This window comes from Lonchura striata, chromosome 6, assembly GCF_050655825.1.
Source record: "Lonchura striata isolate lonStrDom1 chromosome 6, ASM5065582v1, whole genome shotgun sequence".
Lineage (NCBI taxonomy): Eukaryota > Metazoa > Chordata > Aves > Passeriformes > Estrildidae > Lonchura > Lonchura striata.
Window position 1 is genome coordinate 24,357,243 of NC_140708.1, and position 17,439 is coordinate 24,374,681.

General features: G+C 42.1%; 1 protein-coding gene across 4 annotated transcripts in view; it reads right to left on the reverse strand.

Moving 5' to 3' along the window:
* Positions 1-7,560, reverse strand: part of SLC16A12 (solute carrier family 16 member 12) — a 32,380-nt gene extending 24,820 nt beyond the window's left edge. For all 4 annotated transcript variants that reach the window (XR_013340262.2, XR_013340261.2, XM_021539408.3 and 1 more), the window contains exon 1: positions 6,419-7,560. The gene's annotated coding sequence lies outside the window, so the exon portion shown is untranslated. The remainder of the gene's footprint in view (positions 1-6,418) is intronic.
* Between the last annotated feature and the right edge of the window lie 9,879 nt (positions 7,561-17,439).

A 17,439-nucleotide genomic window follows, 5' to 3' on the forward strand; every position in this document is an offset into this window, starting at 1 on the left:
AATACATTTTAAATTGTTACGAAGTTCTAAATTCACCTGAAGCAAAAATAGAATCCAAACAAACTTTTAATGAGTCCAAAAGCATCAGCAGATTTCCTTTTCCACCTCCACTGCCGCCCTAAAACACCTTCCACTGGTTTCACACACTGTCTTGTCTGTCACCACCTTCACATCCTCTGTTTTTTCTCCAGACAGATTTTAGTTGGTGCATTGGTGCCTTTTCTGTCAGGAGGCATTGATACACTGACTACAGCATTCACATGCTTGCTATATTCTCTAAAAATAATAAAACTAGGGGATTTTTTTTTTTTATTTTCTAGGAGTTGCTTCATGTACCAAGTTTTCACAACTGTCACCCAAGATTTACTTTCTCATTTAGGTAAAAGTAAAAATTGCCTACTCAAGGAGTACTCTGCAAAATACCTGTGCTGATACACACAAGGTGCCCATGCAAGACTTCTCATCTGAAATAATTTGTTAACCCACACTTTCTGGTAAACAAAGCTTGCAAACTGACAAGTGTCATTTTACCAACAGTCAAGTGTGGGCTGATTTTATGTAGCTTGCATGATAAACCAAATGCAGAATTACATCATATGGGTTGCAGTCCCTCAGAGATTATTAATTTCATTAAAAATAGACCAGATGTGTAGGATAATTCTATTTATTCTTTCCAACTTGCTACTCCATCAGGCTAAATTAAATGGGCACTGATAGAAAGAACTCTGACCACGAAGAGGAGATGAAACACTGGCTTCATGAAGAGCAGAGGATGGTGGAGCAGGCAGGGAATGAATCACAGCTCATCCTAGATTTCCCATTCTCACTTGCACTGCTTTGCTCTATTGCCCTGCCTACTCTACACCTGGCTCCCTAAGCTAACCAGAATGGGAACTGTTCAAAGCTTTGGATCTGTGCTGTGCCCCACAGAGCTAAACAGGGTACAGAAACAACGTTTGCTTCTACAGGAAGCTGGCTGGCATTCACAGGGATGTCTCTGCTAACAAAGCATTTTTGCCTTGCCAATTTGCAGCACAGCCATGTGCCAACCTGCAAAAATGAAAATTAAATTTGACCAATTTAATTGTTCTCCAACTGCATCCTCTTTTGACTGCTTAGAATTTCACGTATTTAGGGTGGAAGCCAGGTCCTTCAATACATAATGACAGAAACTGCATATTTTTGCTGAGAGTTTCAGGGTCCTTGGTGATCAGCTGTGATGCTGCAATCAACACATTGTTCATCCAATACTAATTTTTCTGCTGTCATCATATTGTATTTTATGGCAGCTGCATTTCCCAAATTAAATATTTGGGCCGCTTTAAATGCAAAATACCAGATGCACAGAGAAATAGTCTGAACTGATTTAGATGAGGAAACAAAAAAATTGTTAATTCTATACTTAACACTGAAAACAGCTTTCATACAAATAACTCCAGGTGCTATTGGAGCACAGTATTGATATTGGTCAAGTGGAGAGACTACCTGGTCTTTGTAGCCACTCAGTCCTTTCAAGAGGGAAAGTGCTGCTCCTCTCAGCTGCCTTTTCTTGCTCAGCTGATTTCCATTCCAATATTCTCTCTGCCCACAGGACAGAATTAGAGATTTTTTTTCAGTCTCTTTAAAAATGCACTTTGGATTTCTGCTAGGTTATCACACTATAGCTGCCCTAAGGACCATTCAGACTAAATAAAGAAAAATTATTACAAAAGTTTAGAAAGAGAGCAAAAGGGAGTCAACAGGCAGAGAGCACTTTATGGAGAAGCTTCCAAATGGTCTTTAGTCAAAACAAGTAGTGTTGACTTGTTAGATGAAGCAGGTCAGATAGTGTATCTTTCAAGCTTTTATGGAAGAAAGTGTAATTTAAGGAGATATTTGCATGAAAGCAGGGTTGCTGAGAGACAGTCAACATGGAGAGAACTCTCCAGGAACGTGTGGCAGCAAGAACATGATCATGGTCAACACTGATAGGCAATGGTTTGTTATCCAAACTGACAGGATTGCATCTGGAAGGCTGCAATGTTTAAAAACAAAACAAAACAGGAAAAAAAAAAAAAAAAAAAAAAGCTAACTACCAGAAATGTTTATTTCTTTAAAAAACTGAAAAATAGCTGCCTATGAGAAGTGTAACAACATCAACATATTCAAATGACAATAGCACATCAATTCTTCAAGGGCCAGCTCAGATCAGTTAGCCCACATGATGAAAGGGAAACCTTTATGCCCATCAAGCTCAGGGCAGTAACTAATTTAAAAACCAGCTGGGGATGTTCATTGAACACTTAGGCACGCTGGTATGGCTGAGTGTAATGTCCCTGGCCCAGCAAACTTCAAGCTAAATAGCTGAGAGGCTGGACTCAGCATTTCAGTGACAGAAATTCAGCACCTGAATGTGGGACCATTTTGGGTTTAACTCTCCTTATTTCAGGCCCTCCTTTTCCTGTTCTCTTAATGACTTTTACGGGAAATAAAGGTGATGAGCTTGAAGGGCTGATAACAGTGGCCTCTGGAGGAGGGGAATAAACAAAAAGTCAAGAAATTACCAATCCAGATACTGTGGTACTTTTGGAAGTGCATAGGAGTAAGATAAACATGGAACCCACGCTCAATTGCAGCATCAACCAAAGAAGCCAGAGCAGAAAGGAGCTGGACAGTGACCCAGAGCAGCAGCACAGCCCTGCACTGCCCCTTCTCAGCTGTGCCCCCACCAGCAGGTCCTGAACAAGCTGCAGGCACTCCTCTGCCAAAGGAGCTTGATATTGTCAAACACGACAGCTTGATGAGATAAGGAGGCCTAAAACAGGCACGAGCAGGCATTTGACTCTGCCTACAGATTAAATTGAGGACTTTTGTGAGGTCCTCAAGAAGCTCTCAAAGCCAACCTAGTTTAAGGTGTGTTTATAATGAACAATCTAAGACATGACTTATTAGGTACTGAAACAGCCCCAAAACACTGTGGCCAGTAGGAAAACTACCTGAATCAGGAGAGATGTTAACTAGGAAATCCACCATCACCACAGACTACGAGAAATCCCTAGAGAGGCAAGGGATAGATCCCACTTCCTATATTTGCATTTCACATCTGGGAAAAGTGAATCATTACATCAACATTTAGAAAAATCCAGAAATAGCAGAAGGAAGGAAACTTTGTATTAAAAAAAAAAAAAAGTGAAAGACAGGGGACTGTTTTCATCTTAAATAAAGGCAGAGAAAGATGTCACCACTGCACTACTTAGGATGAGAAGCTGAATTCTCAACTCCAAAAATACTTCCAACTCCAAAAATACTTAAATACTTCCAGGTCCTATTCAGAAAGGGGGATGCAGGAATTTGGTGGTTGCTAGATAAAACATCTTCTCTGTTTTGATACTCAAAATCTGCCTCTAGGATCTTCTGCAATAGCTGGGAAAGCACTTTAATTTTTTAAGTATCCAAAGAAAATGTCTTCTTCTTCTATTTGTTTTCTATCAGGCACTTTGCTTCTGACTCTGCACTCTCACCTAATGCTTCAAACGAATTTGAGAAAAGATTTCAATCATTATGTACACAGTTACCCCAGAAGAAATGGAGTGTAAGTGGTGTATGTAGGCAAGTACATTGGCAGTCTGTGACAAAAGTTGAGGAATCCCTGAAGTTTGGTCACATCTCTTGGGAAGATATGGAAATAATTTTGATAGTATCCCAGTCACTCACAGATTGCACAAGAAACTTGGAGAGCTGGAAAGAAAAGGGTGGCAAATGGGTTCTCTATAATTCACCTACCTGTAGGTTAAAAAACCAAATATGTACATTATAAATAAATATCCACATATGGTCTAGGGCTTCCCATGATCATTATTTCTGGACAATTATGACAACTCTCTGGTAGCAACTAATGCATTTACCATTCAAAAAGCATTCGAGGACAGTATTCCCCAGAAACTGAATAGATGCTACTAATAGATGAGAGCAGTTAAACAAAATACTGTTTAATAGCAAAAGGAGACCAGATTATTTCCCATGTCTTGTTTTACATCAGTTTTTATTCGTATCCACTTAAAGAGCATTACCCAACTTGGAAGTTGATGCAGAATGTAAGCCTGATTTCTGGTGCATAAAGGCATGCATGTACATCCCTTACACAGACTAGACATACAGTTGCTTCATTTTTTCTTATTTGCATAATGCTCTGAGACAGCATTCACACCAAAGCCCAGAAAATCATGTTACAATAAAATACTAAAAAAGGAAAAAGACCAACAGTTTTTCAGTGCAAACAGGTAAAATTGTCTAAAAATAAGCACTAAAGACTCTTCATTTACTGCTTTCTCACTTCAATATCTCATCAAACAAAATAAGCAAAACCTAATAAATATGACACATAAACCAAATAAGAACAAAAAATTCTTTTACTTTTTTTTTAAAAAGTCAAGTAAAAGTAGCAAGAATATCTTGGTTTGTGGATAACCAGTAGTAGTCCAACAGTAAACTGCAGCTAAGAAATAACTATGCCATAGCATTTGTATTGTATGCAAAGTAACCCATAGAGTTTTACTAACTAAGACTAAATTCATCCCAACTCACAAAATACATTGTTGCATGCCCTCAATCCAGTTCTACAATTCCCAGCTGCTGCAGGCTCTGGGGAAGAAATCTGCCACAAATTGCTGGCTAATCTTACCAATGAATAGCTCATCTCTCTGCTGAAGAGATTATCTGCTGCCTCAGGGGCCTGCACAGTTTAAACTGCTGCAGAGGCAAAAGTGATGGATTTTGATCTTACAGTGTAAGGAAAGAGAAGTTCCTCCTGGCTATATCTGAGTTCTGTGGGCTCCTCTCTACTGCCACAGAGTGGGTGCTGAAAAATGCTTCTTCCAAAAACAGGAGGATGAGAGACCTGAACACCAAAGATTTCCTACTTAGAAGATCACAGCTCTCCCTGCATGCAGTTATATCCAGCATCCTACAAGCTGCAGAGAGACAAGGAGCCAGTCCAGGAGAGGAGAGTCTCCCCCTGGGTGTCCTCACCCAGAGCAGCTGACTCCTTGCCCCACTGCCACCGCTCTCCCACTTCCCAGCAAGTGCAGACTGCTTCCGCAGAGGAAAACTAAACCAAGAGTTCAGTAAGCTCCACAGGAGCACCTTCATTTCCAGTGAAGAAAAACAGAGTGATTAGCTTGGACAGCTTCAGTTTTGGTTTTTAAAAATTTCATCTTTCCAATGTCTCCATCCCACAGGCTGGGAGCCCACCTACTGCAGGCAAGCTTAGCTTGCAGTTGTACTGCTCACAGTCACATCAATGTGTGCCAATTACCACAGGTAACAATACAGCTCATAAAATAGGTCTTTTGCTCTTGGAAGGCTGCTGTAAAGAAAACCCTCTTAAAAAAAAAAAAAAAAAAAAAGATAAAATTAAGATTTTTGTTTCTTTTAATCTGCTTTTTTAAATTGATGTGAGACTTTATAAAGATAATCCAAACTGCAGCTGTAGTGGCCCACCACAGGATAGAAAAGGTAAGATATTTTTCTTCAATGCCATGAACTTTCTTGTTTCAGGTTGGAAGGAAAAAGTTATTTTTCTCTGTTGAATAAAGACACTAACAGCATGGAATTTCTTCTTCAAGTTCTATGAACAGGAACACATACCATCATCCTCTAAATACCTACTCCTGCTAAATGGACAATGTGCTGTGTTTTCCTACTGGTTACAATAGGATCATGACAAAGAAACAAAGTGTCTCAAGTAGAAATGAAAACAAGTCCTAAAGCAAGGCACAAAATCATCAGTGCTTTCCAGACTAAAATAAATGGTAGGAGATTATAGAAAGCTTACATTAAACTGACTTCTTAGTCTCACCATATCAATTAAACCTGTGCTATTTGTCTAATTGCTTCTGACATTCATAATTTAACAACAGATCTACACTACATTCAAAACTATATTTAACAATTTAGGTAAATGTTAAACAGAGTAAAGTGCATGCATGTAACAATTATGCTCTCTAGGATTAGAGGCACCCTCTTAGAGGTGGTTTCATCTTCCCTTTCAGAATTTTAGGCATTCACCTATTCCAGCTAAATATAAGTTGATTAATAAAATCCATACTCTTATCATGCCTAGATCTATATTCCAGAAAAGAGAGAATACTCCAAGAGAGAACAGTATAGGGAACATATCCTTAAGTTGTACACGTGGCTATACATCATGAAAGTGAAATCATTAGGTAAAAACTCAGAGTTACAACAGAAACAGATAATCGTATTTTTGTGTATACAGCTAACTGACTGCACGTGCACACAACTGCACTAAGACATCTGAGCATTCAGCTACATTTTTCAGGCAACTGCCATAGCCACATGTCATCATCCCCCTCTGACCACAGTTTGATAAGCAATTACTTCTTTCAGCAGCAGTGATGCTGGCAGAAACAGCCCTTACCTCCTGCTCCCTGCCACGTGTTCCTTCCTTTCAGGCCACCTTCTCAGCCCTTGATGCAGCAGCCACACAGTCAGATAGATCAGGGTAAAAAGTTATGAATAAAGAGAAGAAAAGGTGCTTTTGAACCCAGTGCAGCCCCCGATGCAGCTCCCCAAGAGCCCCAGGAACAGTTGTGCTAGGCCGGCTCAGAGGGTGGCAGGGGGCTGCTTACGCAAGCACGGTTCTCTCAGGAAACACATGCCAAATCTCTCCCGCAGGAAGCAATTGTGTTTGCACCAAAGCATCTGAAAAATCTTCCCCCCCTGTGCCCAGGCTGTTGGACCTTGGCCTGGGAATATGGATCCGGAAGGGATCCCTGGGGGTGTCCTCGTCCCTTCCTCGCAGCTGCAGGCAAGAACCAGCTCAGCAAATCCGACCAGCGCCGAGCCTGGGCTGCAGCAAGGCAGCTCTCAGGTGAACGGTGCACAGCTTGAAGCTGAAGTGAATGTGCAAGCTGGGGCAAAATAAAGTTCCTGAGGTTTCCCCTGTTTACATATCAGCTGAATCAATTCTGATAAAGCTTTGTAAAATCAAATTACACATTGGGCTATATTGTTTTTCATCATCACTTTCTACCTTCAGGTGAAGGCAAAAGTCAATGATTGAATTTTAAAGTCATTAATTTGGAAAGCCCTTAGGGAAGCCTAGAGAAACCTTCCATTAAAATACAGCTTCTGTTACACTGCTGCAAAAAATGGAAAAGTAAACATTAAATACAATGCAACTGAAAAAAATATTGAACAAGAACAAATTATGAGATATATAGCACTAACAAAAATACAAAAAGACAGTTAACAGCTAATGATTTGAGGTGAGCAATAACATTGCCCTAAATGAGGCATAATAGAATCACTCTGAGGAAAATGCAATCCTGTTTCACTTCATTAAGTTTCATGTTATCCTCCAACTTCCCAGCACTAACAGAAACCTTTCCTCATTGCCATTGTAGGAGTGGATTTACAACAACAGACTCAGCTCTGCCAACCAGCTTGTTAACTTAATAAAATCAATTCAGCCAAAATCCTATCACAAAAACCCAAATTCATCCCAAATACCTAATTAACAACTTTCTGATAATTTGCCGCTCATTTAGAACAGGTCGATACATGAGCGGCAAATTATCAGAAAGTTCAAAATAAAGATAATACTTCTTTTTTTTCATTGAATCAATTCCCTGAATTTAGTCAGCCTGTGTAAACACACAATTTCCTACAAGACACATACCACTTAGCCCGAGTCTATTAGTGCACACCTGGTTGTCCTACAAGAGACTAAGAATCCTCCTGGAAATACACTGTGTTAATATCCCAGAAGAAATATCCAGGCTGTCCAGGACACGGATCGCTGTGATTTAGCCACTTCCACAGCTCACTGTGCCTGCGGAGGCCCGAGGGCAGCTCTGCAGCTGCATGGAGCAGCCTGTGCCTCGGGTTGCGGAGCCGTGAACACACACAAACACACACACACAAACACACACAAACACACACACACAAACACAAACACACACACAAACACAGCCGTGCGCGGGCATCCCGGTGACAGCCGCGGGTCCGCACGCACGGGGACGGCACAAGGCGCAGCACAGCCTCTCACACCTGCCTCGGAACAGGTTTGTTCTGCTTATGCAACACAAAGAAAAGATACCTGAGCTTCCTTGTACCATCCAGCAACTTGAACCGCTGTTTATCCTTAAACGCTGTTTACCTGACTAGCATCTTACCTAACCAACAGCTTATACATATATATATATATATATATATATATATATATATATATATATATATATATATATATATATATATATATGGATGTATATACAGTTCTGTCATTAAATACTGGCGTTTACATTCATTTTTATTGATTTTTCAATGTTTCCGCAGCTCTAAGGCTCACGGCACAGGCAGGGCACGAAAGCGACGCTGCTGCAGCCGCACCGCCGGGGAGCCGCGCTGCCCGGGGGCCACCCCGCTCTGTCCCCGCTCTGTCCCCGCTCTGTCCCCGCTCTGTCCCCCTCGCTGCTGCCGGGCCCCACGCCCTACCTGCAGGCTGCAGCCCGCGCCCGGGAGGAGCCCGCGGCCGCCCGAGCAGTGCCCGGGGGGCGGTGGCTCCGCGGGCCGGTGCGCCCGCCCCGCCGCCGTGCCCGCGGCCCCCGGCACTGCGGCGGGGAAGCGGCTCCCTTTCGGCTCAGCCCCTCCCGGGACAGGCGCGGGGAAGCGGCTCCCTTTCGGCTCAGCCCCTCCCGGGACAGGCGCGGGGAAGCGGCTCGCTTTCGGCTCAGCCCCTCCCGGGACAGGCGCGGGGAAGCGGCTCGCTTTCGGCTCAGCCCCTCCCGGGACAGGAGCGGGGAAGCGGCTCGCTTTCGGCTCAGCCCCTCCCGGGACAGGAGCGGGGAAGCGGCTCGCTTTCGGCTCAGCCCCTCCCGGGACAGGAGCGGGGAAGCGGCTCGCTTTCGGCTCAGCCCCTCCCGGGACAGGCGCGGGGAAGCGGCTCCCTTTCGGCTCAGCCCGTCCCCGCCGGGGTTTGCCCGGCCGCCCCGCTCGCCCACCTGGCCGATGCTGCCCCTCCCCGCAGCGGGGCCCGGCCGAGCGCTGCCCCTCGGCGGCTCCGTCAAGCTGTTCTTGGCGGCAGCCGGAGTCCCTCCTTCGTGGTACCTTCACCAACACGAAGAAGTGCGTCTCAGCAGTGCCACGGGAGCTTTCATCGCATTAAGAGGGATTTTTTTTTTTTTTCCCTTCCTATCGAGGCAAAGTCAGTACTGGGATTTGTGGATCAGCGCTTTCAGGTTTTTTGTTAAGTTATTTTGAACAGTTCCCAAGTCAGGCAACATTCAAGAGTGGAAATAACACCAGCACTTGTACATAAGGAGAACTTATAAGAACTTGTACTTTCTCACACCTACCAGCCCTTCCTGCCTATTAGGGATCATGCTGCTGTTTGGCATTTTTTAAATTTTCAAACACAGTTCAAAACCCCAGACCAGGGGAAGGACTCACACCGATTTGGACCCTAGACTCTTGGAACAAGTTTCAAATTCCAGCAGCCTTCTGTTTATCCAAGAAAGATAAACTAAGTGGCCTGCTGAATACTGCATGTGTTTTTGGGCAAGATCTGGAAAGCAGCAGGTCTTTGCTCAGAAATGACACTAAACATCCTGTGACACTTTCCATGAGATAAAATGAGATTTTTTTCTTACCCTTCTTGTTGCCAGACAAGAGCTGCTTGGTCCTTGTCTTTCCCCAGGACTTTGCTGCCTTACAGTGCTGCTATGAAGAGCAAATGCAAAGCTGCCAGGAGTGTGGAGGGTGGCATGGAGCTGTTTGCTCTGCAGGTCTTCAGGAAAAGTTCAAGCATACATGATTTAGGTAAGCGTGGCAGCTTCAGGGCAGATTATTAATTGGAAAAGACTTTGCTTTCTAGATGACTTTAGAGCTACTCTAAGAGAGCCAGGAGAGATTGATCTTTCTTCTCCTTCTGCACATTGTGGCATGAAGCTGCACACCACATATGCACATCTTCCCTAGCACCAATACACATGCCCCTGTGACATGTGGCCCACAGCAGTCTAAGAAAAAAGGTCTAAGTTTTCCCCACCATGCACGTGGCTGATAAAAATTTGTCCTTGAACAAAAAAGCTCTTACCTTGCAGCTCTTATTTTCTTGTTGAGTTTTTAATTTCCCTCCCCACTCCTTCCCCCCACCATCTTTTTTACAGTTCTTTAATATTTTGGAAAGATTTTTAATCTTACCTGTATTATACTGTGCTTCATGTTGGAAGATTTACTTTGCCAAAATACCCTGGTAACATAATTGCAGCAGGCTTTATTTGAACTGCTTAACACTGCAAGATAAAATTCTGAACAAGAAGATCTGGCATCAAGCTGCTGATCAAGAGATTGGGAATCTCAACATTGCAGTGAACTTCCTCTGCAAGTCTGGTTGGCAGCACCTCTGTGACAACTCCCCATCAGCAGGGGGGAACAGCAGTGGTTATCTGTGTTGGCTACTGACATTTTGACATCTGGCTCAACAACAGGTAATGCTTCTCTGTGGTGTGGAAAGGATATTGTCAGAGCACTACAAAACATTGTGCATTGTACATGCCAGGGAAACTCAGACAGGCAGAAAAACCACTCACGCTCTGCTGACCTGTCCTCAGCGCTACAACAACAACTTTAAAACACTTCTGTGCTAATTAATTTTTATATAAATTCATTTTAAGCACTGAAGTGTCAGAAGCTAGCTATCGTCAAATTGAAATGCATGACTTCATTTGGTTCTTGGATCAAAACTCTTACACTAATAGAAATACCAGGGTTTGGGTTACATGCATGTTCACACATTGATGACAGGCTTTCTTTTCACACTGATTTTTCTCATGCAAGTTTCAACTGCTGACACCACATAAATGACCAGGCAACAAAAGAAGTCACAGCCTTAATCTTCCAAGATGGCAAGACAATGAATGTTGCTTTCTCTAGAACTGCAATCAAAATAGGAAAGGAGCACACGCCCCCACCTGGAGTGCCTGACCAGGCAAAGAAAACACAACTGGGCAAGGGCTTGTTTTGGTTTTGTTTCTGTGCAAACAAGAGTAATTCCTTTACACTCTTTCACACTTCGCAAACCACAAAAACAAAGTATAATACTATAGAATTCAACATGTAAAAGAAAAGTTTTTGTAGTTTGGAGAATGGTTAGGTGCCATGAAACAGTGGATGAGTGGCCTTTCTACGCAATGAACATCCTAAATTTGAACCCTTATGTACAAATACCTGTTAAACACTGAAAACCTCACTGCCCTTCTCTCCCAATTCCCTGGGAGCCAATCAGCCCTGCACTTGCAGCCAGCCAATGTACAGGGACAGGCTGCAATGGCATGCTCAGAGGAACATTTCCAGATTGGGTCACTAACATTTGGATCTACAACCTTTGGCATTCTATAGCCAAAGGAACCCATCTTCCCTGGCATCTCTTAAATATTAAGCCAAAGACAAGGGAAACTACAAGTCCCTGTGGTCTCTTCAGCCCCCTCTCTGTGTCTATAGTCCAAATTTTGCCAACTCCAAGGCAAGAAGGCAAAGTATCTGTGCCTTGAGAGCTGAGGCTCCTTTCTGGAGGTGAAGGCAAGCTCTGCTCTTACTGCCACACAAGATTTTAGCAAGAGATCAAAAGACTCTTACGCATTCCTAAAAATACGTGGCTGTGTAATTCATATATGTAGCTTGGGAAAGAAAAAAGAGGGTATGTAATGTTCTCCTCACTTTTTCATGGACACTAGCAATTCCTGGAACATAAGACCATCATTCGGCATCAGACCAAAAGATGCATTTAAAACCAGGCAGTTTCTAATGAGAATCTAAACTAGATGAGGGAATGCCTTGCTACCTACAGAGTGTATCATCTTCAGAATATTGAGAAATTTTGGCAGAACCATCCTCTCTTTCTCAATATGAAATAAGTATAGGCAGATCAATACTTAGTTGAACAACAGGATGATTCATCTCCTTTTACCAATTACAAACTTCCACATTTCAAATCTTTAATCCACGTGTCACAGAAGTCCTTGCTCCAAGCACACACTGGAAGACTTCTGGACACATTTATATGCACGTATTTTAAAAGATCTCCATTCCAGCTAGCAATAACTTTTCACTGGAAAACACAGATTCATCACTAAAAATGTCCTATGGAAACATAATTTAACAAAATTTGGCTGTAGAAGTGCAGAAGCTTTTAAAAAACTTATATTTCAAATGACTTGTTTTTGGCAGCCTGCTAGGTTTCCTTGCTAGCAGGCTTTATTTTGGTGGAGAAAATGAAATGAAATGTGGACATTTTGAAATTTCCCATTAGAAGAAAAACTTAATTAGACACTGGAATTTTTCACAGCATGGGAATAATAAATTTGTATTAGTCTTACTTGGAAGCAAGCCTTTGCACAGCTATTCCAGTTCCATATTCACCAGAAGCTTGTGCTATTTCAATCCATACAGGAATCTGACACCAAATATAGGCTGTAGTATCTCTCCAGTCTGAGGAGACCTTACCATTTTCATTGTTCTTCAACTTTTCAGTGCATCATGTTTTTGTTCTAGGTGACAAGTATGGCTTGCTGTGCTCTCAGAAGAAATGGTGTTGGCAGCTTGTCCTGCCCATCATGAACACCCCTGCCTGTAGCAGCTTTCAGGGAAGTGCACAAGCTAAAGAAGGGTGAACTGGGCATCAAGGCCTGAAAGCAGTGCAGGTGGTCTTTATCCTGTTCACAAATCAGCACACAAAACCAAGTAAAAGAAGATGGCACACCACCAGCAATTCTTCACACCCCCACAACACAGAAAACAAGTCCTTTGGCACGAATTTTCTGCACTTCAGACAAAACTCTGGCTGGTGGTTGCTGCTGCTGGGGCTTTCAGAGAAAGTTCCTACCCAGCTGGGGTATACTGTGTCCCTGGGCAGGTTTTTGCTCCAGCTCAGCTGTAAAATACACAGCTTAACACCTAGGACTACTTTCAACAATTCAGTTTTTACTACCTAATTGTTGTATTTGTTGTGTTCACAGGCTTGGGGAGAAGCTTCTTTGGTTTAAATTTTAATACATTACTTTAAATAAAAGATTCCCATTGATAGTATCTACAGCAAACATTTACAGAGTTAACAAACACATAAACTATTGTCATTCCACACAGAAAGTTACAAGCATCAAAGATTTCTGTTTTATTTGGAGATGTACCAGATTATTTCCAGGGGCACTTACGCAACAGAGAATCCTACAGATAATTTTTTTCCACCTGTGCTTGGTTCAACATTTTTTCCCTCCATTCATTTGCTTTTTTCTCTGAGTTATGCTTGTACAGACACAAGCCTAAACCAGAGCTAACTAAAATAAATTATCTGCTCTGAGTAGCCCAATATTTTGGTAAATATTACAACATTGATTATCCATGGTCTTGCATTTCAGTATCAGCCACGTGGCTGCAAGGCCGCTGCCATCCCAGCACTGCCAGGGCTCAGCATTCCACACCTCTGTGCTCTCCAGCCAGGGCTGCCAGCTTTGGAACTGGCAACACAAACTTCATTGACAGATTTCTGATTCAAGTCTGAATCACAGTTTAGTACAGTGTTTTCTTGTGTTTTAAAAAAGTTCTCTGCTGTTCTGCCTTTGTGTGTGTGTGTGTCCCAAATTTCCCTTTACTGAGTTGCCAGTCATACACTGCTGCTTTCCAGCACGGCAGGGGAAGTGGAATGGTCAGGGACTGAAAGGGAACTGACTCTGAATTACCTGCTCTCCTCCAGTGGGTCTGTAAGGCAGCAGGCTAGAAAAGGAAGAGCCAGTTCTTACACTTTTGTGAATAAAGATATTTTAATGGCATAACAATCTCCACACAGGACAAACTTTTACAGTGTCTCATGCCCATTGTCAATGGACTCCAGAGGAGAATCAGGAACAGCTCTTCTGCTCCTAGCCTGATCAAGGGGCTTATCATGCCAGACTTGGTGTCTTAGAACTTTATAGTAATGTACATAAAACAAAGCTTTAAGCAAATTCCCTTAATGCTGTGAACCAGATGTTCACAAAAACCTCATAAAGGCCTATAATTGCCTTTCAGTTAGGAGAGATGGAATAGAGAGGTTTTGTGGCACCTTAAAAAAAAAAAAATCAAGCTCCAAATTGAGGAGGAAAAGATTAGAAATTGAAAAAAGTTTTCTTGACTAAAACTAAGCTGACCTCTATGGTTCATCCAATCAATAAAAGGTGAATTAGTCTGCAGGGTTTGCTGCCTTTTCTGCTTAATTTTTTTTATACAATTTCTTATGTGATGAGAGCAAGGAGTGGAGAGGAAATTTAGTTCCTGAATGTTTTCTGCCCTAGCTGCAAAAAAGGTGTGAAGTGTATTACAGGTCAGCCTGCAGCCACCAACAGCAAGCAGCTTTAGCTTTCCTTGCACTGCTTTTCTCCCTTCTAAGAGGTAAACCAGTGATGCTTAGGGGCCACTACACTGCACAGGCAAACCTGCTGGAGAGAAGTCACAAACCTCCTATAATTGAAGAGAAGAGAAAACTTATTTTCTAAGCTAAAACAGAAGTGACAAACACCGGGAACTTGGGAGTGGTTTTGGTTTATCTTGTAAATACTTCTGGATTTTTTTGTGCACAGCCTTTTGTAGCCAAGTGCAATATGCTGAAAGCTAGCTGGGTAACAGCATGCTCCATGCTTAGGACATAGGAACAGCATGTTTTTGTTTACTTATTCAAATAGCAGTAGGGGTGAGGTGTTCAAAAAACAAAACAATTCTACTAAAAGGAATTAAAGTTTTTTAAAGGACACTCAGCATTTTGTGATTCATTTAGCCAGCCACCTGTGAAAATGCTAAATTCATTTGTTTAGGGGCTTTCAATTAATATGCAGTATTTCACAGTTAATTTATAAAATATAAAAAAAGAGCAATTTTCAAAAGAAGAGAGTGTTCTCACTGTTCAAATCATTACCAATAACAAGGTTTTATCTCCAGGTGAAGCCTATCCAGTCTTTTCAGAGAAGCCTCTCATAGCTTCAGTTGCCCTGTCCACATTACACGACTGCATTGCACAAATCAGATGTTCACAGACCACTTTGGCTGGGCTGCCTCCATTGCCTCCTGCTGGCAGCCAGCATGTCAGTGGGGCAGTGCCAGAGGGAGGACAGAGGGGGCAGATGAAGATAACACCATTATCCCAACTCAGAATTACATCTACAGCTTGGTAATGGTTTACTGTCTTCATGAGAATATTTCCATTGCAGTCTCCTAACTGATGCAGCTGTTCTAAAAGCCTGTAGGAAAGCATTTTGGTCAGCATCTTTCCTATGGGCTTGAGATACTAATTTCTTCATCCTTACTGAAACACAGGTATTTCCACTTCCACCCAACCTACCACCTGCATTAGAAACTCCTACAAGCTGAGACCAGCTGTTTTGGTTTTGTGCAATTTGTTAACATATTAATGCAAAACAAATCTCCTGACCAAGTCACAGGACACCAGTGGCCACAGCACCTTGGTGCTTGAAGCTCTGATATGTCTGTTGTGACAAAATGCATTATCAAACCAGTGCCTGCCCATGATGAGACTTGATCTAAGCATTGCACCCCAGTGTTTTCAAAGATGCAACAGAAAATCTGTACTCCCTTGCAAGGAAAAGTTAATCTCACGAAAGATTTTAAACCCAAAAAAGCATGCCATTTTGGAAAAAAAATTCCTAACATATTGTATGAGAAAGTGGTAACATGGTTAGCTGTGACCACATCTTCACGTTGGCATAAATGGGAATCTCGGGAATGGGTAAACTCTACTCTGGATGTGCACTGCCAAGGCTGCTTTGGTACCTCAGCATCTGCTAAAGGCAAATTCTGCTTTGTATTAAATGCCCAGATTTGCACAAACTTTTAAGTTTGAAAAGAAATGAATGGGTAACCCACTCAAACATCTGGAAGACTACAAAGTTGTCAACTTGGAACTATGCTTCTGAAGGTAGAAGTCATTACAACAAAATAAGCAAAACCACTTAAGAGCAGGGGATGACACATTGTTTTAAGTAAAACATGATGCCATTTCATGCTGTTTACCCACCTTCATTCCAGGTACCAAGACACAAAAGAGACTTTTTCATAACCTGTGTTTCATTTAATTCCAAATTCAAAGACACCTTGTACTTTAAAAACTGAACACAGTAGAACTCCTCATCTGACTGGAAACAATCATGTATGTTTATTCTGTCATCAGTTCAACCCCATATGGTTCTCCCATCTCTAAAGCTCTGCTGTGTCCTGCCAAAAATCACTTGCAAGTATCTTGTGACAGTCTAATGGGAAGAGAAGTGCTGATAACAGTGAAACACCACGACAGCTTTGCTGAGGTTGGAATGACCTGCAAGCACCCTACTTGTCTTAGAAGTCAGATTCTTGTATTGCCCCCATACTAGCTTTCTCCATCAAATCTGATATAGTAAATTCACTTAGTTGTTTCTCACTCTTCATCTAGCATTAGGGGTTTTCCTCTAATACTTTTGTCCAGAAAATCTTACTTTAGAACACAGACCTTTCTTCCTATGGGATGTAATTAGACTTTTTGTCAAAACCATTTGAAACGGGGCTGTCTTGCTGGTGGTGGGGAGAGAATGAGGAGAGTAGCACGTGATTCAAGAACAAATATTCAAGTGCAAAAGAAGAATAGACGATGAAAATTGAGAGTGATGAGTCTGACTCACTCTGCTCCAATTTACCTGAATAATTACCTTACCATATTTCAGAAAGAGAAGCTGGATTAACAAAGCTTGGTCTCTTTAATTTATATCAGTACTTTCAACACATACTAAATCTGCAGACTCACTGATATCCCTTAGGGAAATATGCTTCTTCAGCTTCACCATTTCCAAAACAAGAAAGAATCCAACAAGAAAATCCAAGAACCTGGATACTTCTAGGTTCTCAGTAATACTCTTGGATAGTGCTGGAGTTGAACTTTGCTTGCACAAACTTCCAGTTTGTACCAGTTATAGGAGAGGTTTATCTGTGTAGTTGAGCAAGAATGTTTTCAGATTCTTTAGATCCTCTGGATGAAGTGGGGAACGTTGGGAAACCACTTCCAACAGGTGACTGTAGTCAGCAACTGGATACCAAACACAAGCAGAAAAATTCAAGACAACACCAATGCTCTCAGAAATGCCTCAAAGGACTCCCCTGTGACAAAAATACTGTAACAGTGCCAGAAATCAAACATACTGTCATTTATCCAATACCTTAATTACAGAAGGGGGTCATGAAGGAGAAAACCAAGAGCTGGCATTAGTAGAGGCAGGCACAGTCTGAAGGTAAAGAAGCAAGTTCCAGTACTAGCAGATTCATATTGGGGAAACAGGAAAAAGTAGTAAACTGTAGATTTCAAGGAAACAAAGAAATTAGGCTTTTCTCCCTCAGGAAGGGAAGAACTGAACATACAGTGTTACTTTC